The 26,226-nt window shown below is 46.9% G+C and overlaps 1 protein-coding gene across 4 annotated transcripts in view; it reads right to left on the bottom strand.

The window, feature by feature from the left end:
- The window catches only part of Gnb1 (G protein subunit beta 1), a 105,581-nt gene extending 90,471 nt beyond the window's left edge, over positions 1-15,110 (bottom strand). For 2 of the 4 annotated variants that reach the window (XM_045149690.1, XM_045149686.1), the window contains exon 1: positions 14,972-15,110. The gene's annotated coding sequence lies outside the window, so the exon portion shown is untranslated. The remainder of the gene's footprint in view (positions 1-14,971) is intronic. The other 2 variants (XM_045149687.1, XM_045149689.1) reach the window with 2 other exon arrangements.
- Positions 15,111-26,226: the final 11,116 nt, after the last annotated feature.

Genomic DNA, 26,226 nt, shown 5'->3' on the forward strand with positions numbered 1-26,226 from the left:
CCCTCTATCTGACTTTCTCTCTATGTCTGTCGCTCACAAAAAAAAAAAAAAAAAAAAAAAAAGACTGAGGCAGGAGGATCACTGTGTTCAAAGACACCCTGAGACTACGTAGTGAATTTCAGGTTAACCTGGACTAGAGTAAGACCCTACCTTGAAAACAAAACAAAACAATTAATGAAAACTAAATATTAAGAAGCTAGTTTCTGGGCTGGAGAGATGGCTTAGCAGTTAAGCGCTTGCCTGTGAAGCCTAAGGACCCCGGTTCGAGGCTCGGTTCCCCAGGTCCCACGTTAGCTAGATGCACAAGGGGGCACACGCGTCTGGAGTTCGTTTGCAGAGGCTGGAAGCCCTGGCGCACCCATTCTCTCTCTCTCCCTCTATCTGTCTTTCTCTCTGTCTGTCGCTCTCAAATAAATAAATAAATAATGACCAAAAAAAAAATTTAAAAAAAAAAAAGAAGCTAGTTTCTTCGGTCACACTAAGCCACATGTCAAGTCATCAACAGCCACAATATGAGCAGAAAAAAATGCATTGCTGAAAAAAATTTCTAGAACTGGTCAATATACAATATGAAAATATACAAAAGAAAAGAGAGGGCTGGGGAGATGGCTCAGGGGTTAAAGGCACTTGCTGCAAAGCTTTCAACCCAGGTTCAAGTCCCCAGTATCCATGTAAAGTCAGGAGTTTGCAACAGAAAAGAGGCTCTGGTATGTGCATTCATTCTCTCTCTCTGCTAATAATAACATTTTTTTTTAAATATTTTTTGTTCATTTTTTATTTATTTATTTGAGAGTGACAGACACAGGGAGAAAGACAGATAGAGGGAGAGAGAGAGAATGGGCGCGCCAGGGCCTCCAGCCACTGCAAACGAACTCCAGATGCGTGCGCCCCCTTGTGCATCTGGCTAGCGTGGGACCTGGGGAACCGAGCCTCGAACCGGGGTCTTTAGGCTTCATAGGCAAGCGCTTAACCGCTAGGCCATCTCTCCAGCCCATAATAACATTTTTTAAAGGGGTTTTTGAGCTGGGCATGGTGGCCCAAGCCTTTAATCCCAGCACTCGAGAGACAGGTAGGAGAATCACCATGAATTCAAGGCCACCCTGAGACTACACAGTGAATTCCAGGTTAACCTGGCCTACAGTAAGACCCTACCTCAAAAAAAACAAAAAATAGTAATAATAATAAAATAAATAAGAGGTGGGTTTTGGAGAGGACTCAGCTAAAGGCACTTGTTTTCAAAGCCTTACTGGCCAAGTTAAAATCCGTAGCAACCACATAAAACCAGATGCACAAAGTGGCACATGCATCTGGAATTCATTTCCAGCAGGAAGAGGCCCTGGTATATTCATATTCTCTCATTTCCCCTTACAAACAGATTTTTAAAAATAGTTGGGGGCTGGAGAGATGGCTTAATTAATGTGTTTACCTGCAAATCCAAAGGACCTTTTGTTGGATTCCCCAGGACCCACGTAAGCCAGATGCACAAGGGGTTGCATGCATCTGGAGTTCATTTGCAGTGGCTGGATGCCTTAGCGTGCCCATTCTCTCTCTTTCTCTCAAATAAAATGAAATATATTTTTAAAAAATAGCCAGGTGTGGTAGTGCACACTTTTAATCCCAGCACTTGGGAAGCAGAGGTAAAAGGATCACCATGAGTTCAAGGCCACCCTGGGCCCTGAGATTACATAGTGAATTACAGATCAGTCTGAGCTAGAATGAAAACCTACCTTGGGGAAAAAAAAATGCAAGAAAACAAAGATCCCCATCACTCAACTATAAAGCAGGAAGATATGGCAGGAGTTTGTAATTCCAGCCAACTGTACAGGCAAGAAGACAGAGGAAACCGGACATGGTGGTACACTCAAGAGGCAGAAGTAGGAGGATCGCCATGAGTTCGAGGCTACCCTAAAACTGAAGAGAGGGAGAGAGGAGACAGAATATACTGGAAGCTCGGGAGCCAGTTAGTTTGGCAAAACCAACAGTGAACATAAGATCTAGGACTCAAAGGAGGTGGAAGGAGAGGATCAACACCCAAAACTAATCCTCTGATCTGCACGTGTGCCTATATGCACATAATGTGAGCAAACATATGTATCAGACAAGTACATTCCTCTTACCCCCCCCCAAATAAACAAGGAGATGTGAACCAAAATAAGGAATGAATGCTCCAGCTAAGGAGGCTAAGGAAGGAGGATTGCCATGAGTTCAAGGCTAGCCTGGCCTAAAGTGAGTTGGGAAGGAAGATAAGGAAAGGTAAAGGTGGAGCCAGATGCCTTTGATCCCACCACTTGGGAGGTAGAGTAGGAGGATCACTATAAGACTGAGATCAGCCTGAGACTATATAATGAATTCCAGGTCAGCCTGGGCTAGAGTGAGACCCTACTTCAAAACACCAAAAGGCTGGAGAGATGGTTTAGCGGTTAAGGCACTTGTCTGCAAGACCAAAGGACCTAGGTTTGATTCCCCAGAACCCACATAAGCCACATGCTCAAGGTGGCACGTGTGTCTGGAGTTCACTTACAGCAGCTGGAGGTTCTGGCACGCCCATTCTCTCTCTTTTTCAAATAAAAAAGAAAAAGAGAAAAGACAATGAAGTGCTAGGTCACTGTAGAACTGAGCAGCATCTCCCCCACCCCCATATTCAAGCAGAGCATGGGGGTGCTCACTTTTAATCCCAGCACTTGGGAGGCTAAAGTAGGTGGTGAGTTAATGAAGTGAGTTCAAAGCCACCCTGAGGTTACAGAGTGAATTCCAGGTCAGCCTGAGCTACAGCAAACCTACCCCCCTCCACACACACACACACACAAAAAAAAAAAAAAAAAACACTTAAACAAGGCTGGGCATGGGAGACCAGAGATCACCATGAGTTCAAGGCTATACAGAGTTAGTACCAGGTCAGCCTCCAGAGAAAAAAAGACATTTTGACAATATTTTCACAGGCTGTGTGATACTCAGCACAGCAGTTAAAGGAGCTTGCTTGCAATGTGTGCAGCCCGAGTTAGATTCCCCAACAACCATGTAAAGCCAGATGCAAAAAGTAGAGCAAGCTGGGTGTGGTGGCACATGCCTTTGATCTCAGCACTCGGAACGCAGAGGTAGGAGGATTGTTGGAGTTGGAAGCCACCCTAAGACTACAGAGTGAATTCCAGGTCAGCCTGGGCTAGAGAAAGACCGTACCTCAAAACAAAACAAAACAAAAACAGTGGAGCAAGCATTTTGTGCTTGTTCACAGCAGCAAAAAACACTAGCGCACACATACATACATATACAATGTACGAATAAATAAAATACCTTCATAGTATCACAAATTCAGTTTTAACCTAATGAACTCTTAAATGGTTTTAGGAACTGTCAGGAGTTCATGGATCACACTTTGAGGCCCACTGATCTAAATAATTGATCACTGCTCCCAGGACTCCAATCACCACTTAAATGCTGATGCTCTCCAAAAGCTTCCTCCATCCAAACCTTATGGAGCCTAACATTCAAATATTTACCATGCACCCTGTTTAAGGGGCTGGCAATGCTGCAGTGAGCCTGAGTGCCTAACTTCCCAAAGCTTACAAACTATTGGGAAGGGTAAATGGGGCTTTAAAGCCACAGCAGAGTAGGAAGATGGGTATTAATGACAAAATTTCTGTGAGGAAAGACTACTGAGAACAAAGACTGAATGGAGACAATGAATTGTGCAAACACAAGTCTTTTACAGAGAAGAAAGTGCTAGAATTACTATATGTATCCCTGATAAAGAATGTAACACTGGAGGGACTGCAGAGATGACTCAGCGGTTAAGTGCTTGCCTGCAAAGCCTAAGGACCTCAGTTTGAGGCTCAATTCCCCAGGACAAACATAAGCCAGATGCACAAGGGGGCGCATGTGTCTGGAGTTCGTTTGCAGTGGCTAAAGGCCCTGGCACGCCCATCTTCTCACTCTCTCTCTCTCTCTCTCTGTCTCAAATAAATAAACAAAAAAAAAAAATTTAAGAAAAGAATGTAACAGTGAGCTGGGGAAATAAATGGCCTAGAGGTTAAGGCATTTGCCTGCAAAGCCTAAGGACTCTGGTTTGATTCCCCAGTACCCACATAAAAGCCAGATGCACAAGGCAGCACATGCATCTGGAGTTTGTTTGCAGTGGCTGAAGGCCCTGGCATGCCCATTCTCTATCTGTCTCTTTCTTTGTGTGTGCACTCTCTCTCCCTCTCAAATAAATAATATAGAATATATTTAAAAAAAAAACAGCCAGGCGTGATGGTGCACATCTTTAATCCTAGCACTCAGGAGGCAGAGACAGGAGGATCATCATGAGTTCGAGGCCACCCTGAGACTACATAGTTAATTCCAGGTCAGCCTGGGCCAGAGTGAGACTTTACCTGGGGGGGGGGGGGGGGCGGGACGACACAACACACATAACACATGAGCATGCATTCTCCTCTGTCTCAGCATGCACAAACCAAACTCATCTGTACCCCACAGGACAGATGTTTGACCCCACCCTAGGCAACCACAAGGCTCCTGGATCACCAGCTTTATATCCTTCTTCCTACCAGCTAAAGCTCTGTTATGAGCGTGCTCCAGTCCTAAACAAATCAATCTACTCAAAAGCCAGGTGTGGTGGCACATGCCTTTAATCCTAGCACTTGGGAGTCAGAGGTAGGAGGATCACCATGAGTTTGAGGACACCCTGAGACTACATAGTGAATTCCAGATCAGCCTGAGCTAGGAGTAAGACCCCACCTCGAAAAAACAAACAAAAAAAAGTAACTGAAAGGTAGAAAACCCCAATCTCCTAGCAAGTTGTCTTCTTACAACATGACCAAACATTCTCAAGGAGATTTTTACAAAGTGAAGTCACTAATAGAAATGAATAACCCTTGCACAATGCTGTTATGAATACTTTCCCTGCTAACCTATTAATACTCAAACATCAAGGAGGCTATAGTGTGCCATTCACACATGAGAAACAATGAAATCCCAACACAGATATGTAAGTGACAGAGCTGGGTCCAACCTCAGTGCTTGTTCTTCGGGGGGGGGGGGGAGTGCATTTCTCCACATTCCTAGAATTTAGAAAATATTTTTTAAGGCCAGGCACTGTGGTGTACACCTTTAATCCTAGCACTTGGGAGGCAGAAGGAACGCTGTAAGTTCAAGGCCAGCCTGATACTACATAGTAAATTCCAGGTCAGCCTGGGCTAGAGCAAAAGACCCTACCTTAAAAAACCAGAAAAAGGGCTGGAGAGATGGCTTAGCGGTTAAGCGCTTGCCTGTGAAGCCTAAGGACCCCGGTTCGAGGCTCGCTTCCCCAGGTCCCACGTTAGCCAGATGCACAAGGGGGCGCACGCGTCTGAGTTCGTTTGTAGAGGCTGGAGGCCCTGGCACGCCCATTCTCTCTCTCTCCCTCTATCTGTCTTTCTCTCTGTGTCTGTTGCTCTCAAATAAATAAATAATAAAAAAAAAGGAAAAAAGAAAATATTTTTAAATTTTGGGAGAACTTTTTGTTAACTATTACAAAGGCTTTGAGATACTCATCAGTTAGAAAGTGTCCAAATTTTTTTAAACTTTATCAACTAAGATACTCAAACAAGTAAATGTACTTGTACTTGACATAGATAGTGTATTTTATGATCCCCAACAGTACTGACTGAGAAGACAATCGCACAGTTATTACAAATGAACATAAGACCACCCAGTTCAACAAGCATTGTGTCCCACTCATGCTTAGTACTCCCATTCTAGCAAACTAACAATTTAATACAGTCTCTCTCCACTCTTTTTGTTTGTTTGGTTTTGGTTTTTCAAGGTAGGGTCTCACTCTAGCTTAGGCTGACCTGGAACTCACTATGTAGTCTCAGGGTGGCCTTGAACTCACAGCAATCCTCCCACCTTGCCTGAGATTAAAGGTATGTGCCACCACCCTGGCTCCCACTCTTGATAAAATACACTATGCACACACCTTAATCCCAGCACTCTGGGAGGCAGTGGTAGGAGGATCACTATAAATTCTAGGCTAAGTAAGTTGAAAAGGAGACATAAAGGGTGGAGAAAGGAAGGGAGGAGGATACTTAATAGGTTGATATTGTATATATGTAATTACAATGATTGTAATGGGGAGGTAATATGATGGAGAATGGAATTTCAAATGGGAAAGTGTGGGGGTGGGGAGGGAGGGAATTACCATGGGATATATTTTATAATCATGGAAAATGTTAATAAAAATTTAAAAAAAAAATTCTAGGCTAGCCTAGGACTAAAGAGTGAATTCCAGGTCATCCTGAGATAAAGTAGTCTCTACCTCGAAATAACTTTAAAAAAAAAACATGAAAATGCATGATGGCGCTTAGAACTATAATTACTGACTTGTAATAACATTTTTTTTTTGAGGCAAGACCAACAGACTGACCTGTTTTGTCTTTTTTTTTAATGAGAGTCTAAGCGAGCCAGACTGAGAGAAAGCAAGAAAAAAAATCAGTGCCAGGGCCTCCAGCCACTGTAATCCAACTCCAGATGCATGTGCCACCTTGTGCACATGTGTCACCTTATGCATCTGGCTTATATGGGATCTGGGTAGTTGAACATGGGTCCTTAGGCTTCGCAGACAAGCATCTTAACCACTAAGCCATCTCTCCAGCCCTGTAATAACATTTTATCAAGAGTAAAATTGGTTCAACTGAATCCTAAAAATCATCTTAAAATAATCTTGGTCTTTTGAATCAGACAGCTTTTAAAATTGGCCCTCTCGGGACTGATTGAGAGGGGGAGGGGATATGATGGAGAATTGAGTTTCAAAGGGGAAAATAAGTGGAAGGGAGAGCATTACCATGGGGTATCTTTTATAATCATGGAAGTTGTTAATAATAAATAAATAAAAAATAAGCTGTGCACGGTAGCACACGTCTTTAATCCCAGCACTTGGGAGGCAGAGGCAGAAGGATCGCTGTGAGTTCGAGGCCACCCTGAGACTCCATAGTGAATTCCAGGTCAGCCTGGGCCAGAGTGAGACCCTACCTTGAAAAACCAAATAATAATAATTAAATAAATAAATAATAAATGGCCCTCTTGGGCTGGAGGAATGGTTTAGTGGTTAAGGCACTAGCCTGCAAAGCTAAAGAACTCAGGTTCAATTCCCCAGAACCCATGTAAGCCAGATGTACAAGGTGGCACATGCTTCTGGAGTTCATTTGCAGTGGCTGAAGGCCCTGGTGTGCCCATTCTCTATCTGCCTCTCTCTCTCCTAAACATAAATAAAAGTATTTAAATTACTTTAAAATGGCCCTCTTAAAATTCTAAGACAAATCAACAGAATACTTTTATTTATTGTCTTCCAAAAAAAAAATACCAAAAAAAAAGAAAGACTAGGTATGTAACTCAGTGAATAAAAGTGCTTGTGGAAAATGTTAATAAAAATTGTGAAAAAATAAAAGTGCTTGCTTGCACCAGGCATGGTGGTGCATGCCTTTAATCCCAGCACTTGTGAGGCAGAGGTAGTAGGATTGCCATGAGTTCCAGGTCAGCCTGGGCTACAGTGAGACCCTGCCTCGGAAAAAAAAAAAAGAAAGTGCTTGCTTGCCTAGCATTCAAGAATCCCAGGTTTGAACCCCCAACAGTGAATAAAATCAGGCATGATGGGGCTGCAGGGATGACTTAGCAGTTAAGGCGTTTGTCTGCAAAGCCAAAGGACCCAGGCTCAATTCCCCAGGACCCACGTAAGTCAGCTGCTCAAGGAGGGCGCACACGGCTGGAGTTCATTTGCAGTGGCTAGAGCCCTGAAACGCTCATATTCTCCCTCCCTCCCTCCCTCTCTCTCTTTGTCAAATAAATAAATAAAATAATTTTTTAAAAAATCAGGCATGACGGTGCACTCCTATAAACCTAGTACTGGGGGAAATAGAAGCAGGAAGATCAGAAGTTCAAGGTCATCTTTGGCTACATACTGAGTGTGAGGGCAACCTGGACTACATGTGAGGGAGGGAGGGAGGGAGGGAGGAAGAGGCTGACTGCTCTTATAAAACTAAAGGCTGGGCTGGGAGATGCCTTAGAGGTTAAGGCACTTGCATGTGAAGCCTAAGGACCCAGGTTCAATTACCCAAGACCCATGTAAGCCAGATGCACAAGATGGTGCATGGGTCTGGAGTACATGTGCAGTGGCTGGAGGCCCTGGCACACCCATTCTCTATCTCTGCCACTTTCTCTCAAATAAGTAAGTAAGTTAAATATATTTTGGGGGAAAAAAAACCCTGAAAGCCAGGATCACCATGGCTTCTCTAAAAGCAGCATTAAACAAGGCTAGAAGAGAGCAGTCAGCAGTCCTATCATCTGCTGACTTAACATCAACATCAACAAACAAAATTTAAGTTTTTATTTTATGTTTTCAAGGTAGGGTCTCACTCCAACCTAGGTTGACCTGAAATTCACTATGCAGTCTCAGGGTGGCCTTGAACTCACAGGGGATCCTACCTCCTGAGTGCTGGGATTAAAGGCATGTGCTACCATGCTTGACCTTTTTTTAAAATATTTTATTTATTTGCAAGCACACATGGGGGGGGATATTGGGTGTACCAGATGCAAATAAATTCCAGATACAAGCACTTTGTGTCTAGCTTTACCTTGGTACTGAGGAATCAAGCTTTAAAAAGGTATGGTTAAACCAGGTGTGGTGGTGCACACCTTTAATCCCAGCACTCAGGAGGCAGAGGTAGGAGGGTCACCATAAATCCGAGGCTACCCTACGATTACATAGTGAATCCAGGTCAGCCTGAGCTACAGCGAAACCCTACCTTGAAAAACAAAAACAAACAAAATTGGTGTGGTTCCCCCATTTCTTTTCCACAACAGTTAATGTGATAGCCTCTTCTCTTCACTCACATACACATTCATACCCCACACAGTACATGTGGACCTTTTTCCATCACTATTAAACATTTTAGTTTTGTAAGTAATTTCTGTTTCAATATATTTGTTCTTTTGTTCCTCACTCTATGATCATTAAACCAACCGGTGAACAGAATGTCTACATCACAATTTCTCAGAAAGTACATAATTCCAGCACCCAGGAAAGCCAAGGCAGGAGGATCCCTTAAACCTAGGAATCTAAGACGAGCTTGACCAACACAGACCAGATTAAACAAAACACCCCCCTGCCAGGTTTACTGGTCACACCTTTAATCCCAGCACTCAGAGGCAGAGGTTGGAAAATTGCTCTGAGTTCAAGGCCAGCCTTGAGCTACACAGTAAGTTCCAGGTCAGCATGGGCTTGAGTGAGACCCTATCTCGAAAAATAAAATAAAAATTTAACACCCCAGGGCTAGGCACTTGCCTGCAAAGCCAAAAAACCCAGGTTCAATTCCCAGTACCCATGTAAACCAAATACACAAGGTGGCACACATGTGTCTGGAGTTTGTTTGCCGTGGGTGGCTGGAGGCCCTGATGTGCCCATTCTTTCTACCTGCCTCTCTCTCTCTCTCTCAAAATAAGTAAATAAATAAAATAAAACACCACAAATGCAAGCCAGAAATAAGAATTTATATTTTTGTTTTTTAGAGACATGGTCTCATGTAGCCCAGGCTGGTCTCAAAATCCTTAACCTCCTGCCTCTACCTCCTATGTGCTTGGATAATAGGTGTGCACCACCACCAGATTTTTTGCAATCACAATTTAATCCAGGGTTAAAATCTAAAAAATTGTCTTCCTTGTCTTCAGACTTACACTAAATAGAGATTTCAAAATAGCACAACATGAAGTCAGAAGTGGTAGCTCAAACTTATAATCACAGCACAGAGAGTCTGAGGCAGAGGATCACCTCATAAAGGCCAGTATCTGGGCTACACAGTGAGTTCCAGGACAGCCTGAACTAAAAGATGCTTATCTCAAAAAAGTAACAAAACAACATGGCATGCCATATGGTCAAGCCCAAATAATGAAATTGAGACTATCTATTACCAATCCACTAATGCTAAAGCCAAAGTCCACATACAGTAAGAATTTAATCCAATTTAGTGACTGACATGAGCCAAATCTCTTGGGCAGAGAAAAACAATCCAATAAAGAAACTAATAAATGTGGATACTGATTTTCTAAAATAGAATCAAGCAGGGCATGGTGGCGCAGGCCTTTTAATCCCAGCACTCAGGAGGTAGAGGTAGGAGGATTGCTGTGAGTATGAGGCCACCAGCCTGGGACTACATAGTGAATTCCAGGTCAGCCTGAGATAGAGATGAGACCCTATCTGGCGGGGAGATCAGAATTGCTCAGTACCATAAGCATGGATAGTGAGTCAAGAAAGAGACTCCAGCTCTTTCATTCTTTTCTCAAGGCTACCTTTAGAAATGTAATTTTTTCTGATAAAACCAATGAATAACAGTTTTTACTAAATAAAATGTAACAAAAGATTTGGTACTTCTTCCAAGAAATTACCATTTCTTAAACTCAGTCCATTTTTCAAGTAGCCAATACAAATATACCAAACAATACAAATTCTGAAATCAAACTCACTAGGTATAAAAAAGTGAATTTTTTCTTGTTTTTATTAAAATATTTTATGAGGGTGGGCATGGTGGCACATGCCTTTAATCCCAGCAGAGGCAGGAGGATCGCCATGAATTCAAGGCCACCTGGAGACCACACAGTGCCAGGTCAGCCTGGGCTAGAACAAGACCCTACCTCGAACTGTGCCAAGTTGCGCAGCTGGCTTATGTGAGTACTGGAGAAGCAAATCTGGGTCCTTAGGTTTCCCAATCAAGTGCCTTAACTGCTAAGCCATCACTCCAACCCCAAAAAGAAATTTGGGGGGGAGGGTTTGGAGGTGTGGCTTAATGGTTAAGACATTTGCCTGCAAAACCAAAAGACCCAGGTTCAATTCCCCAGGACCCAAGTAAGCCAGATGCACAAAGTGGCACGTGCATCTGGAGTTTGTTTGCAGAGGTTGGAGGTCCTGGCATACCCATTCCCTCCCTCCCCCCTCAAATAAATAGTATTTTTTTTTAATTTTGAAATTTTTATTAACATTTAAAAATATTTTTAATTTATTTTTATTTATTTATTTGAGAGTGATAGAGAGAAAATGGGCATGCCAGGGCCTCCAGCCACTGCAAATGAACTCCAGATGTGTGTGCCCTTTTGTGCATCTGGCTAAAGTGCATCCTGGGGAAATCAAGTCTCGAACCAGGGTCCTTAGGCTTCACAGGCAAGTGCTTAACTGCTATGCCATCTCTCCAGCCCCTCAAATACTTTTTTTAAAGCCAGAGCACAGTGTCCAAACCTTTAATCCCAGCATTTGGGAGGCAAAGGTAAGAGGATCACTGGCAAGACTGAGATTACACAGTGAATTCACCTAGGCTAGAATAAGACCCTACTTCAAAAAAACAAAAAGAAAAGATCCTTGGGCTGGCAAGATGGCTCAGCAGTTAAATGTGCTTGCTTGCAAAGCCTGCTGAGACTAGGTAAGAGAGAGAGCACAATGGGCATGCCAGAGCCTCTTGTCACTGCAAAAAAAAATAAAAAATCTAGATGCATCCATCACTTTGGCATCTGACTTTATGTGGGTACTAGAGAATCAAGCCCAGGCTATCAGGCTTTGCAATCAAGTGCCTTTAACTGCTGAGCCATCAGCCAGCCCAATAACTGTTTCTTTGTTTTGTTTTTTTTCAAGGTAAGGTCTCACTCTAGCCCAGGCTGACCTGGAATTCACTCTATATCCTCTGGGGGGCTTCAAACTCATGGAGATTCTCCTACCTCTGCCTCATGAATGCTGGGACTAAAGGTGTGGGCCACCATGGCTGGCTCCAATAATTTTTCTTGTTTTGAGAGAGGGAGGTAGAGAGAGAGAATGGATGTGCCAACATGAACTCCAGATGCATACGCCCCCTTGTGCATCTGGCTTAAGTGGGTCCTGGAGAATTGAACCAGGATCCTTTGGCTTTGCAGCCAAACACCTTAACCACTAAGCCATCTCTCCAGCCCCTTTTTTTCAATAATTGTTTTAATTAATTTATTTATTTATTTACTAGAGAGAAAGAGAGAGAGAGGGAGAGAATGAGCATGCCAGGGCCTCCAGCCACTGCAAACAAACTCCAGATACATATGTCCCCTTGTGCATCTGGCTTACGTTGGCCCTAGGGAATCGAACCTGGATCCTTTGGCTTTGCAGACAAGTGCCTTAACTGCTAACCATCTCTCTAGCCTTTTTTTTTTTTCCCAACAAATTTTCAAAAAGTATTTCACTTACTTATTTCCAAGGAGATAAAGAAAGAATGGGTGCACCAAGACTTCCAGCCACTTGCAAAGGAACTCCAGAAGCACATGCCACTTTGTGCATCTGGCTTTTATGTGGGTACTGGGAAATCGAATAGGGGTCATGGCAATCCACCTACCTCCGCATCTCGAGTGCTAGCACTTGGAAGGCAGAGGGAGGAGAACTGCTGTGAGTTCGAGGCCACCCTGAGACTACATAGTGAATTCCAGGCCAGCCTGGGCTAGAGTGAGACCCTACCTCAGAAAACAAAACAAAAAACATTGTCAGGGGTGGTGGTGCACACTTCCCAGCACTCAGGAGGCAGAGGTAGGAGGATCATTGAGTTTGAGGCCAGCCTGGCACTAGAGTGAGTTCCATGTCAGCCTGGGCTAGAGACCAAACCTTGAAAACAACAACAACAGAAATACATTATCACACAGGCTTCTTGAGGTCAGGGGTTCAGGCAGGCCTTAATATGTTAACACGTAGTCCAATAGCTGAGCGTGGTGGTGCAAGTGTTTAATTCCAGCACTCAGGAGACAGAGGTACGAGAATCGCCATGAGTTCAAGGCTACCCTGAGACTCCATAGTGAATTCCAGGTCAGCCTGAGGGTGAGACCCTACCTCAAAAAAAGCAAAAAATAAAAAATTAAATTAAATATGTAGTCCCAGAGTGTCCTCAAACATGTAGCAAACCTCCTGCCTCAGCATCTACAGTGCTAAGACTACAGGCATGTTCCAGTCACCAATTCTGGCTTAATCTGCAGCCTCCTGACTATAAGGAAATTTATTCGCAACCCCCCCAATCAGAAATAACTGAGGATATCAAACAAATAAAAGCCTTTTATGTGTCACTAAGAGCATTCTGCTTAGTATTGCTTTAATGGGATAAACATAGCTTTGTTGTACAGGTTGTGCTGCAGATTCAACCAGAAAACCTAACTCTGACTTTCCAGATGCTCACCTTCTTAAAGAAGGCTGCAACACTTTGTTGTATCTGTGAACTAAAGTGTAGGCAGGACACTGCAGTCCAGCACCCCCACGCCCCCTCATTTCTGGTCAGCTCTGTCAGAAAGGTCTGTCTGCCAGAACCTGCCACCCAGTTCTGCCGTCTGGAGATTCCAAAACCTGTCTCCAAATTGATGGTACCAGTTCCATTCCTGGCCACACACCCAGTGTAAGACAGTAAAAAGGGAACTGCTTGTGGGCTTTCATTTTGCAGTATATACCTTCCAGAAGAATCCAGGAAAAAAAAAAAAAACCTCAGCATGAAAAGTAAAAACCTTATCGTCAAATAAAGTCTCTCTTCTCTGCACCCCCTAAAAGACTATAGGTTCAAATCAAAAGAAAATGTAGAAACTAACAATGCTTGCTCTGAAGACCTCACCCAATCAATCTCTAGAGTGAACTAGAACTTCTCACAAAACACTGCTATTTGCTAATCATGAAAGATGATCTACACACTTTCTTCGTTAACAGTCAATCTCATAAACGGCTACTTAACCACCAAAACATTACTTGTGATAACTGCTATCAGACCTCCACATAACACAAAATAACCACGAATACTCTCCAAAGCATAATCATTGGTTACGTGAAATTTCTAGCAACCCATAGCTGTGAATGCCACTGACTGCCTTCTCAAACTAAAAATCCTGGCATCGATGTTGTCCTTCCGCCAATGGATGTTACAGCTAACCCTGGAAAGCCCCCACATAGAATTGAGTACTTGAGTACATTCACCTGATGCTACTTCTGAACGGTAACCGTGGCGTTTACACATCCCCCCAAAAATGTTCAAATGCCTCCAAAGGTTAGAAAATATCAAAGCCAAGTACCAGTTCCCGACGGGAAACGGGGAGGGTGTGGAGGAGCAAAGAGGCCCTTGCCCCTGGCTGCGGGGTGCTCAGCAAAACGTTCCGTCCCGCCCAGCCATCCCGGAGACCCAGACCCGTGTCTACTCCACAAAGACCGTGGCCGCCGGGACCGGCCTTTGTTTTCCGCCGGGTCGGCGGGATAGCACGGCCTCGGCTGACAAAGGCGCGCATCGCCATCTTGTCGCGGCAGCCGGACGCGGCGCCCATTCATTTGGACACCTGGGGGTCTGGGGTGTCCAGAGCTCGGGGACAAGGGGTGTTCCCGGGCCGACTGTAGACCAGCCCCGAGCTGGAGAGGTTAGGTAGCAGCCCGCGTGAAGACACGCAGCACGAAGGCTTTCCCCACACACACCCCGGCTTTGTCCCACGGCGCGGCCGCTCCCGGGGCAGCCCAGTCCCACCGCACGCCCCGCAGGAAGGAGCGGCCGGGCGTGGCGCGAGCTGCCGAAGGCTCGGCCTTTGTTCCCAGAGCGGGCGTTCCGCATCCTCCGAACCCCGCTGGGTTTCCCCCGGGCCTACTACGTTCGGCCGTCCCACCTTCCAGCGCGCCGCGAGAAGAAGCGCCTGCTGCGCGTCCACAGCCCGGTTCCCGGGCTTCCAACTCAGGACCCCACCACCGCCGGGCATGGGACCCCAGCCTATTCCCCGAGGGCCGCACCCGGGCGCGGCAGGAAGACCAGGCCGCCGGTGGGGGTGGGGTGGGTGGGGGCGGGGGCGAAGCTGGCGAGTGCAGACCCCCCCCCACACACACACACACACACTCCCCAAGATGAGAAGCCCGGAGTCCCCACGGGCACCCGCAGAGAAGGACTAGAGGCCGGGGTCGCCGATAGGCCTGGGGTCGGCAGGCCGCAGCGGCCGCGCTCACCTCGCGCTCTACCGGCCTGACGCGCCCACGCCGCTCTCTGATCCTCCCGATCGTTACGCTCGCGGCCTGCGGGCAGGAGCCGGCGAGGCTGGTGGGGTCCGCGCGGCGGCTACTCCAGTCCCGGCCCCGCTGCCCTCGCCGCCCGCGCCCGCCGCCGCCGCCACCGCCGCCGCCGCCGTCGCCGCCGTCGTCCGCCCCTCAGACGCCTCCAGCCATCAGGATGGGCGCGGCGGCCCTTGCCCGCAGCCTTGGGAAACCCCACGTCGCGTCACCGCGCACAGGAAGCGAGCGCGCGCGCGCCGCACTTTCCACCTTTCCCGCCCGGCGCGTGCTTGATCGGCTTAAAGAGACCGCCGTCCTGCTCCCATGCCCCATGGGCAGCGACCCCGCAGACTTTCCAAAGTGCCATGGCTAGCGGAAAACAGAGTCTCCCAGGTCCAGTGGTGTCGGCAGAGTAGGCTCAATTTCTGTGCCACATCCCCCTGGCCGATGCGCCCTCCGCCTGGGGTCCAAGGCCAGGAAGGCTGTGGGCGAGCATGGCCTGGTGGCCACCAGAGCAAGAGTGGACCACTGGGGACAAGAACCCCAGGTAGGAAGGAAGGCCGTCATGGTCAGAGGAATATGCCACTCCATTTGCCCTCCATTTCCAGCCACGCTTCTGTCCCATTGGCTTTCCCTTCCATCTTAGCCTGCCTGGGTCGCTGGCCCCATGCTGTCCCTTCCAATCAGGCCCAGTGAACCTTTTCCTTCATGCCTGCACCCTCTTGTCCACTAGCCTCTCTTAGAAAAAAAGAAAAAGAAAGAAAGAAAAAGAAAAACAGGGTCGGGCTGGAGAGATGGCTTAGCGGTAAAGCTTTGCCTGCGAAGTGTAAGAACCCAGGTTCGATTCTGTATGTCCCATGTAAACCAGATGCACAAGGAAGGTGGCACATGCGTCTGCAGTTCATTTGTAGTGCCTAGAGGCCCTGGCGCATTCTCTTTATGTCTTTCTCTATTTCATTCTTCCACTCTGTTTCAATCTACCTCTCCTCTCCCTCCCTCTCCCCCCACCCTCTCTGTGTGTGTGTGTCCCAAATAAAAATAAAAACCCGGGCATGGTAGCGCACGCCTTTAATCCCAGCACTCTGGGAGGCAGCGGTAGGAGGATTGCTTGAGCTCAAGGCCACCCTGAGACTACACAGAAAATTCCAGGTCAGTCTGAGCTAGAGTGAGACCTTATTGTGGAAAAACAAAAATTAATCAATTAATTAAAAAGAAACAGGGTCATAGTCAGGTGTGACACAGTGCCTTTAAACCCAGCAGTTGGGAGGCAGAGGTGGGAGGATAGCCATAAATTTGAGGCCAGCTTGAGACTACATAGTGAATTCCAGATCAGCCTGGGCTAGAGTGAGACTCAAAAAAAAAAAAGGGGTCACAACACTTAGTTCAGTGGCAGTATCCCAGCTTGGAACCTGCCACTTCCCCCTGCTCATTCCTGGGAAAGCTTCCCTTCTTGTTGGTAACTGTGCACCTTCCAGCCAGGTCCACCACCTCTTCTGCACCTTCTCAGGTCTGTGCTACTGTCACCTGCTCTTTGAGACAGTCCTTTGCCCCATATGTTCACCATACTTTCCTATCCCCACCCTGTCCTGAGCACTCCAGGTCAGACCACAGACATGTCCCTGTACTTCTGGCCCAAGAAGATCCAGGTTCCTCTTGTGCTCTCCCTGCCCCAGCTCTAAATTCTCTGTATTTTCCCAGAAGACAAGGCTCCTGCTAGTGGACAGTGATCAATAGAAGTGAAGAACCAAGAGCTGGGTGCTCAGCACTACTAGGGCATTGCCCGAGGAAATACATGCATACGTATTCACACAGTCACATGGACGTTTGTGTACATTTTGCTCAACACCTAGTGCACATTATCTCTCCACAACACTGCAGTGTTCTTTTTTTTCTCCCTTCCATGTGAGTGACCTCCTGCTTTGGGAGTAAGGAACTCCAAATACAACCTCATTGCTGCCACCTCATTCTATGGCCTCTGACCCCCTGGAGCACTATGTCTTCTTCCCACCTGCTCCATAAATGGCTGTCAAAAAAAAAAAAAAAAAGGCCAGGCGTGGGGGCACACGCCTTTAATCCCAGCACTCGGGAGGCAGAGGTAGGAGGATCGCTGAGAGTTCGAGGCCACCCTGAGACTCCATAGTGAATTCCAGGCCAGCCTAGGATACAGTGAGACCCTACCTCGAAAAACCATAAAAAGTTAAAAAAAAAAAAAAAAAAGGCCAGAAAGATGACTTAGTGGTTAAGCACTTGCCTGTGAAACCTAAGGACCCAAGTTCAAGGCTCAATTCCCCAGGACCCATGTTAGCCAGATGCACAAGGGGGTGCAGGCGTCTGGAGTGTTTGCAGTGGCTAGAGGCCCTGGTGCGCCCATTCTCTGCCTCTTTCTCTCTCTACCTGTCACTCTCAAATAAGTAAATAAATAAATAATTTTTTTTTTTAATTGTAAGGAGTCCTATCCTTCCTTTGGTTCTTTCCACCACCTCTTCCGCAATGGACCCTGAGTCTTGGAAGTTGCAATACAGACACAAAATGGCCTGGATATCCACGACCTCACAGTGCCTGACAATACCTACACAGGACCATCATAATAGGAGGAAAAGATGATGACATCGAAATAAAAGAGATACTGATTAAGAGGGGGAGGGGATATGATGGAGAGTGGAGGTTCAAAGGGGAAAGTGGGAAGAGGGAAGAAATTACCATAGGAGATAGTTTACAATCATGGAAGTTGTTAATTATAAAAAATAAATAAATAAAGAGAAAAAATGCTTAAAGAACTTTAATTTTTGTTACTTCTACCACCTGCTACTGATCATATTGGTTAGGAAGGCTTTGGCAGATAGCGGTGGTAAAGAATCATTGAATCATTTGGCTTTGTTGAAAGTGGTTTTTTGTTTCTTTTTTTTCTCTCTCTTTTTAAGGCAGAGTCTCACTCTAGTCCAGTCTGACCTGGAATTCACTCTGTAGTTCCAGGCTGGCCTTGAACTCATGGGGATCCTCCTACCTCTGCCTCCCAAGTGCAGGGATTAAAGGCACACCACCACACCTGGCTTGGAGAATTCAAAAACTTTTATGGAGGGATGGCTTGGTGGTTAAGGCATGTGCCTGCAAAGCCAAAGGATCCAGGTTCAATTCCCCAGGACCCATGTTAGCCAGCTGCATAAGGGGCACACCTGTCTGGAGTTCCTTTGCAGTGGCTGGAGGCCCTGGCGCACCCACTCATTCTCTCTCTCTCTCTCTTTCTCTGTCAAATAAATAACAAAATATTTTTTAAAAAAGCTTTCTGAAGAGCTGGGCATGATGGCACATGCTTTTAATCCCAGCACTTGGGAGGCAGAAGTAGGAGGATCTCTGTGAATTCCAGGACAGCCTCAGCTAGAGTGAAATCCTACTCAAAAAGCCAATAATAATAATAATAATAATAATAATAATAATAATAATAATAATTTTAAAAAAATGAGCATCAACAAGGAGGGTCCAATGGGAGGGGGTAGATCATAGATGAGCCTACACAATGGTACCAAACTGCCTGTATTTGCTGAAAAGAAAACTAATAAGTTAAAAAAAATGACTGTCCTCTTTTACTTGAAACCATTGACAGCTCCATCATCCCACTCTTTCCTCACAGAGTCCAGGTCCCTACTGCCTTCCCCACTATCCCTTGTGGTTCCATCTACTCAAAGGTGCCTGGCCCATAACCTTGTGAAGACCAGGAACTTGGCTGCCACCAACTCTACAGAAATATCCCCTCAACCCCAGCTAGCTTAGCCCTTCCTTAAGAACAATCCTGGCCAATTTCATTTCTTACTAGTGGTCTATTCACAGCTGCCTTGCCCACCCTCTTCTTTTTTTTTAATTTAATTTTATTTTTTATTTATTTATTTGAAAGAGAGAAAGAATGGCTGTGCCAGGGCTTCCAGACACTACAAATTAACTCCAGATGCATGTGCCACCTTTGTGCATCTGGCTTACATGGGTCCTGAGGAATCAAACCTGGGTCCTTTGGTTTTGTAAGCAAGCACCTTAACTGCTAAGCCATCTCTCCAGCCTTCAACCCTCTTCTTATATTATGAATGCTCCTTCATCTACTGTACCCCTGTTCACCCCCCACCCAGAGCTCTGGGGAACATTTGCAAATTAAGTGGAAGAGATGTGGTTGATGTTCTGAATTCTTAGTGACAGGACCCAGACCCAGCAACCAGGGCAATACCTGGGAGGGTGTGGAACTGGGGTCCTGGGCAGTCATTGCTGCCTGGAAGAGGACTAAGCCAAAAGAATATAAGTAGCTGGGCATTCAAAGGCACCTGAGCACAGGATTCCCCCACAGAGGGGTACAGCATGGAGCACATCCAGTGCCAAGGGACAGTAGAAAGAGAATGGGGTTATGGGCATTGACAAGAGGGTCCTAGGTTCTAGGGGGTCCTCAAAATTCAATAGGCCTGGTGCCATCCCTTCCTTTTGAGGCCCACCAGGGTAGAGGAATGAAAGTGGAAATGAAAAAAGGAAGAAAGGTGAAGAGGCATATGATGTAGAGGGAAAACTGAGGCACAATCAGAGCAGCGTAAAGCCTTTTATGCTGTTGTGGGATCCTCATTCCCCACCCCCTCTAATCTCTACACACCTAGCACAAGGCAAGCAAAGATGCACACTGGCCACTGACAGAGCTGGACCCTGGGGCTCCCTTGTCCCACAGGTCAACATTGATGTTGTCCCCTCCTCCCAGTCACTACTAGTACTGTGGAACAAGGTCTTACATGAGGATACTGGACAGGTAAGGTTGGTTTGGCTGGGCTGTTTGTTTTGAGGCAGGGGCACAATATGCAGCCCAGGCTGGACTGGAACTTGGAATCCTCCAAGTACCGGGATTTTAGGCTCAGGCAGGATGCTTTGAGTTGCAGCCTCTGTGCCTCCAAGTGATCTGTTAGTGATCAGGGTGGGGCAGGTCCTTCCCCTGAAACTCCACAGCACTGGCTGAAGTCATCATTTATGTGTTTATGGATTGGGTGTGAGGGGCAAAGTTGAGGGGAAGGAAGGAAGAAGGGAAGGGCTGGCCCTTGATTCTCAAATTTCCTGACTGATGTACACATTCCCTGGGCAGCAGGAGCCTCTGGCCCAGGACCCTGGTCATTCTCTAACCTGCTTCCAGCCTACAGCCAGAGCCCTACCCTAGAGATATGGAGATAGTCTTTATGATTTTTTTGTTTTGTTTTGTTTTTTTGAGGCAGGGTCTCACTCTAACCCAGAATGATCAGGAACTCACTCTGTGGTACCAGGCTGGCCTCAAACTCACACTGAGCCTCCTACCTCAGTCTCCTGAGTACTAAATGCTGGGATTAAAGGTATGTACCACCATGCCTGACTAGTCTTCACTTTTGTACCTCAGGTCTGAAGCCCCCCTCTCCCCCTCTAGACTCTACTTCAATCCTGGCCTTTTGAAAATTTTGGTTCTGACATGCTGCCCGACCCCCTCTACAGTGGGACAAAAGTCCAGGGGAGCCCTGCCTGCAATGCAGAGCCCAGGCCTCTCCTGATTTTTCAAATACACTCTCTTAAGAGATCAGCTGGCCAAATCCTAGCCACACCCAGTCAGCTGTGACTAGCTCAGGGTCTGGCCAGCAGTGGCTGTAGGGCTGAGCAGGGCCCCAGGGTGGAGGCACTGCCCAGGGGCTGGCTCAATGCCCAGCCTTCTCTAAAAACCCAGGGAGCAAGGATGTATAATTCAGTTGCCCCTCCCCCATCTGCTCTTTAGCAGGAAATGGCCTAACAGGAAAGTAGGTCTTCTTAAATCTGAATTATTCAAACAATCTGGGCATGTGATGGGGACCCAGATCAGGGCTGGCAGAGCCCGGGTGCCTCTCTCCAGCTGGGCTTTGAAGGGTCTTGGAACTGCAGGGGACATTTCTAGATTTCTAGATCTTGTGAAAGGGCAGGATGGTGACTGGCAAGGCCTCTTTGTCAAACCCTGGACTCCTGCCCCTGCTGGGCTTCTGTTCCTAAGCAGCTGAACACTGGCTTCTCCACTGCACAGCCATCCCATCATCACTTCCAGTAACAAGTCGGCAGCCAGCCCCTGCCTTGCCTTTACACCCCAGAGCACAGAGAAGAGGAAGGAAAGAGGAGGGACACGTGATAGTGCCCTGGGACAGAGAATGTAGGTGACCAGGAAGAAAGCACTAATTACTTCTCCACTCAGTGTACTTTTTTTTTGTTTGTTTTTGTTTTTGTTTTCCGAGGTAGGGTCTCACTCTAGCTCAGGTTGACCTGGAATTCACTATGTAGTCTCAGGGTGGCCTAGAACTCACAGCGATCCTCCTACCTCTGCCTCCCAAGTACTGACATTAAAGGCATGTGCCACCACACCCAGCTCAGTGTAATCTTACCCAGGTGTCTACACCTGCCAGAGTGATGTGGCACTGACCTCCAGGGAAATGCTCATCCCTCAAGGAAGGAGCATGGAGGGAGCAGGGTAAAGTTTATGTGGACTGGCCAACACACTGGAAGGACCCATGGACTTCTCCCAGTAATATAGGGTGTTGGCTTCATCCCCAGACTCCCTACTTCTCACCCTGACCCTTCTGGTCACTCACCTTTGATCATAAACCAGACATCCTTTGTAAAGGGCACTAAAATTGGGGTGGGGAGATCAGGAAATGTTAAATGGGCCTGGCATGGTGGGCACATGCCTTTAATCCCAGCACTTGAGAGGCCAGGGTAGAAGGATCGCTGTGAGTTCAAGGCCATCCTGAGACTATATAGCAAATTTCAGGTCAGCCTGGACTAGCTCAAGGCCCTACCTTGAAAACAGAAACAGGAAAAAAAAAGTTAAATGAGTCAGGCATGATGACACCTTTCTATAATCCCAGCACTCAGGAGACTAAGGCAGAAGGATTGCAAATTTGAGGCCAACCTCAAATAATGTGGACACATGAATGTGAATTGAGCTATGTGGAGACACACTATTGAAAAGAAAAAAGAGGGGGGGCCGGGTGTGGTGGCTCACGTCTTTAATCCCAAAACTTGGGAGGCAGAGGTAGGAGGATTGCCTAGAGTTCAAGTCAGCCTGAGCTAGAGTGAGACCCTGCCTCGAAAAACCAAAATTTTTAAAAAAGGTCTGGAGAGATGGCTTAGTGTTTAAGGTGCTTGTCTGTGAAGCCTAAGGACCCATGTTGACTCTCCAGATCCCAGGTAAATCAGGTGAGGCACAAGGGTCGCACATGCCCACTAGGTGGTGCAAGCGTCTGGAGTTCAATTCAGCAGCTGAGACCCTCTCTCTCTCTCTTTCTCAAATAAAAAATTAAATTAAAAAAGCAAAAGCCCAGTGTGGTAGCTCACACTTTTAGTCCCAGCACTCAGGAGACAGAGGTAGGAAGATCACTAAGCAAAGCCACTCTGAGACTACATAATGACTTCTAGGTCAGCCTGTACTAGAGTGAGACAATACCTCAACCACCCCCCCCAAAAAAATGGCTGGTAAAAGATAGAGAAGATAAAACAGATGGTTTACTGGACATGGTGATACACGCCTCTAATCCCAGCACTAAGGAGGCACAGGTAGCAATATCACTGTGAGTTCAAGGCCAGCCTAGGACCACAGAGTGAATGCCAGGTAAGCCTGGGCTAGAATGAGACCCTACCTTGAAAAGTACAAAAAGAAAAGAAAAGAAGGAAGGAAGGAAAGAAAGAGCTGGGCATGGTGGCTCACGCCTTTAATCCCAGCACTTGGGAGGTAGAGGTAGGAGGATTGCTGTGAGTTTGAGGCCAGCCTGAGACTACAAAGTGAATTCCAAGTCAGTCTGGGCTACAGCAAGACCTACCTCAAAGGAAAAAAAAAAAAAAAAAGCTTCCTTCAGACCCTGGTGGCTCTTTATAGTGGGTGAGACAATACCCACCACACAGGGAGGGGCTGTCGCCTGTCACCAGGCAGGAGTATGCCATAGGAAAGAAGCAACCTCAGAGGGTTCTTCACCTGCCTTCCAAGCTAAAACCAGGGTTTTGAGCCAGGTGTGGAGATCCCATCTATAATCCCAGTGCTAAGGAAGGTGAGACAGGAGGATTACGGAGAGTTCAAGGCCAGGAGCTGGGGAGATGGCTTAGTGGTTAAAGCGTTTGCCTGCAAAGCCAAAGGATCCCTGTTCGATTCTCCAGGATCCATGTAAGCCAGATGCACAAGGAGGTACATGTATCTGTAGTTCATTTGCAGTGGCTGGAGGCCCTGGTACACCCATTCTCTCTCATACATACACTCTCTTCCTCTTTCTCTCTCAAATAAATAATAAAGTATATTAAAAAAAAAAAAGAGTACAAGGCCAATCTGGTATACAAAGCCAGTTCCAGGCAAGTCTGGGCTACAGAGTGAGCCCCTGTCTCAAGCGAAACAAAACAAAACCCCAGGGTCTGGGCAACAGCTGAGCTACACATAAAAGTCTTTATTGTTTGTGCAGCTTAAGGCTGTGCCCGGCATCTCCTGCCCTAGCTGCAGGCTCTTGGAGTCCTGGGTCTGAACCCCTGAGTGTAGTCAAACCCCAGGGGATATCAGTAGGCAGCTCTGGGATGCTAGAAGGGACAATGGCAAGAGACTCAAGCCTAGGACCCCTGCTCTGGCCAGCCCCTTCAGATGGCTTGAGCAGGCTAGGGCTCCTCTCTCTCAGTCTGGGGCACTGACCCTACCTCCAGGTGTCCTCTTGGGCATTTATTTTCCAGAGACACTGAGGCACAAGCTCCTGTGGAGTCATAGGGCAGTCAGCATTTCCCCTTCCTACCTGGTCCCCATCCCCATGTCTTGTCCAGCCTTGGCAGCAAACTGACAGAAGCTGTTATTAGTTTCTGCCACTCTCTGCAGGTCACAGGGCCTAGTCCTAGGGGGTGTAGCTGGCAGCCACATCCTGGGGACATCCTCTGTGAGAAAAGATATGGGGATAGCACAGAACCTCCAGAGACCTCCAGAGTCAGAGAGGTGTGGAGAGCCACACATAGACTCTGAAACAGACATACAGCTGAGAGTGTACAGGGATGCGGGACTTGGGCCTCAGTGCCCAGCCCATGGGGGGGCTCTGAGCCCTGAGACATTTTCTGGGTCCCCTAGACTCTCCCAGGTTGGTGTAACCCACAGATCTAAACATGCTCAGGGAGGGTTCCCTAGAGTTAATTAATGGGGATACAAACCCAGCTGAGCCACATTGGGTCCTGAAAGTGGGATGACCATATAGGCCTCCCTCCCCAGGACCCTGCTGTGTCCACAGGAGTCAAGTTAGCTCAGCTAGGACAATGCAAGGGCTTCTGAGCACAGAACCCTAGTTTCCAGCTCTTTTCATTTCCCTCTGCCTGTGGGAAGGGAGCTTCTGACATTCTGGGGACTCATCTCCCCATAGATGGCACCTGGGGCCTGGTGTCCTGAGACTCAAATACCTTACAGATAAACAGCTTACACCTGTGGCACAAGTCAGCAGACACATTTCCCTGGGGTCCAGGCCCATGAGATTGCCAGCTAAGTGGCCACAGGAGGGCTGCTGAGGGTAAAGCCTTCTGAGACTGCTACCCACACAGCTTTGTTAGGCTCTGCTAACACAAGATGGGCTATGTGCCCTGGGCCTGCCCTTCCACCCCAGGAAGCCAGCTGAGGTCACTTTGACAGGACAATGTCATCAGGGCCATTCCCAGCGGATGTTAAATAACCTTCTCTGGTCCTATGGGACTCTGTAGGCTCCGTATCAGCACAAGCCACGGGCTGTTAGTGCAGTAATATACCAGGGCCTGGTTCCCCAACAAGCACAGCCCTGACCTCAGAGCCTGTACCCTGGCCACAGTCCTCCCTGCCCTTGGGGCCCTGGATTCCTCTCAGGTTGCAGAACTAGGTGGGCTAGGTCCTTTCTAACAAAAAGACTCCCAGACTAGCCCTTCCTGACATGAATTTGGGGAGGCAACTTTCTAATCCAAAGACCCTATGCCCAGACTCCTGATGTTCTCATCTGTTCTTTCCACTCTGTCCAGCTTAGCTCTAGGCACAGTGGTCCCCACAAAGGACCTTCCCAGGCCCTGCATGGACCTCACTAGGAGGGGAGGTCTCTCAAGAATTCCCAGTGACTTTTTTTTCAAGTTAGTGTCTCACTGTAGCTCCAGGCTGGCCTCAAACTCATTGCAGTCCTCCTACTTCTGCTTTCTGAGTGCCAGGATTAAAAATGTGTGCCACACCCAGTCCCCAGTTACTCCTAATTCTCCAACATGGAGTTCTACTTCATCTGCTATATTAAAAATTGTGTTAGTGGGCTGGAGAGATGGCTTAGCAGTTAAGGCGTTTGCCTGCAAAGCCAAAGGATTCTCCAGGACCCACATAAGCCAGATGTGCAAGAGGACACATGCATCTGGAGTTCTTTTGCATCCTCTCTCCCCCTCTCTCTGCCTCTTTCTCTTCAAAAAAAAGTTTATATATATACATATATATATATATGTATGTATTGTGTTAGGGCTGGAGAGATGGCTTAGCAGTTAAGTGCTTGCCTGTGAAGCCTAAGGACCCCAGTTTGAGGCTCAATTCCCCAGGACCCACGTAAGCCAGATGCACAAGGGGGCACATGCATCTGGAGTTTGTTTGCAGTGCCTGGAGGCTCTGGTGCACCCATTCTTTCTCTCTCTCTCTCTCTCTCTCTCTCTCTACCTCTTTCTCTCTCTATCTGTGGCTCTCAAATAAATAAAAAATTTAAAAAATGTGTTAAAAGGCCTGGTGTAGTGGCACATGCTATTAATCCCGGCACTTGGTAGGCAGAGGTAGGAGGATCACTGTGAGTTCAAGGCCACCCTGAGACTACATAGTGAATACCAGGTCAGCCTGGGCTAGAGTGAGACCCTACTTTGAAAAACAAAAACAAAGCAAAAAAAAAATTGTGGTAAAATATACATAAAATGTACTATTTCTATTTACTTATTTATTTAGAAACAGGGTTGTATGTTGCCCAGGCTTGCTTCAAACTTACTATGTAGCCAGGATGAACTTGAACTTCTGACCCTCCTGCTTCTAACTACCAACTGTTGGAATTATAGATGTGTTTTCCAGATGGTACCCAGGGCATGGTGCATACTAAGCAAGCACTCTATCAATAGAGCTACATGCCTATCCCTGTTTGTTTGCTTGTTTGCATAAGTATGTACTATGTGTGCATGTGTATTTGTATGTGTGAGTACATACAAGTGTGGGTGCGTGTAGAGGCCAGAGGTTGACA

This window comes from Jaculus jaculus, chromosome 5 (genome assembly GCF_020740685.1).
Source record: "Jaculus jaculus isolate mJacJac1 chromosome 5, mJacJac1.mat.Y.cur, whole genome shotgun sequence".
NCBI classification, from domain to species: Eukaryota; Metazoa; Chordata; class Mammalia; order Rodentia; family Dipodidae; genus Jaculus; species Jaculus jaculus.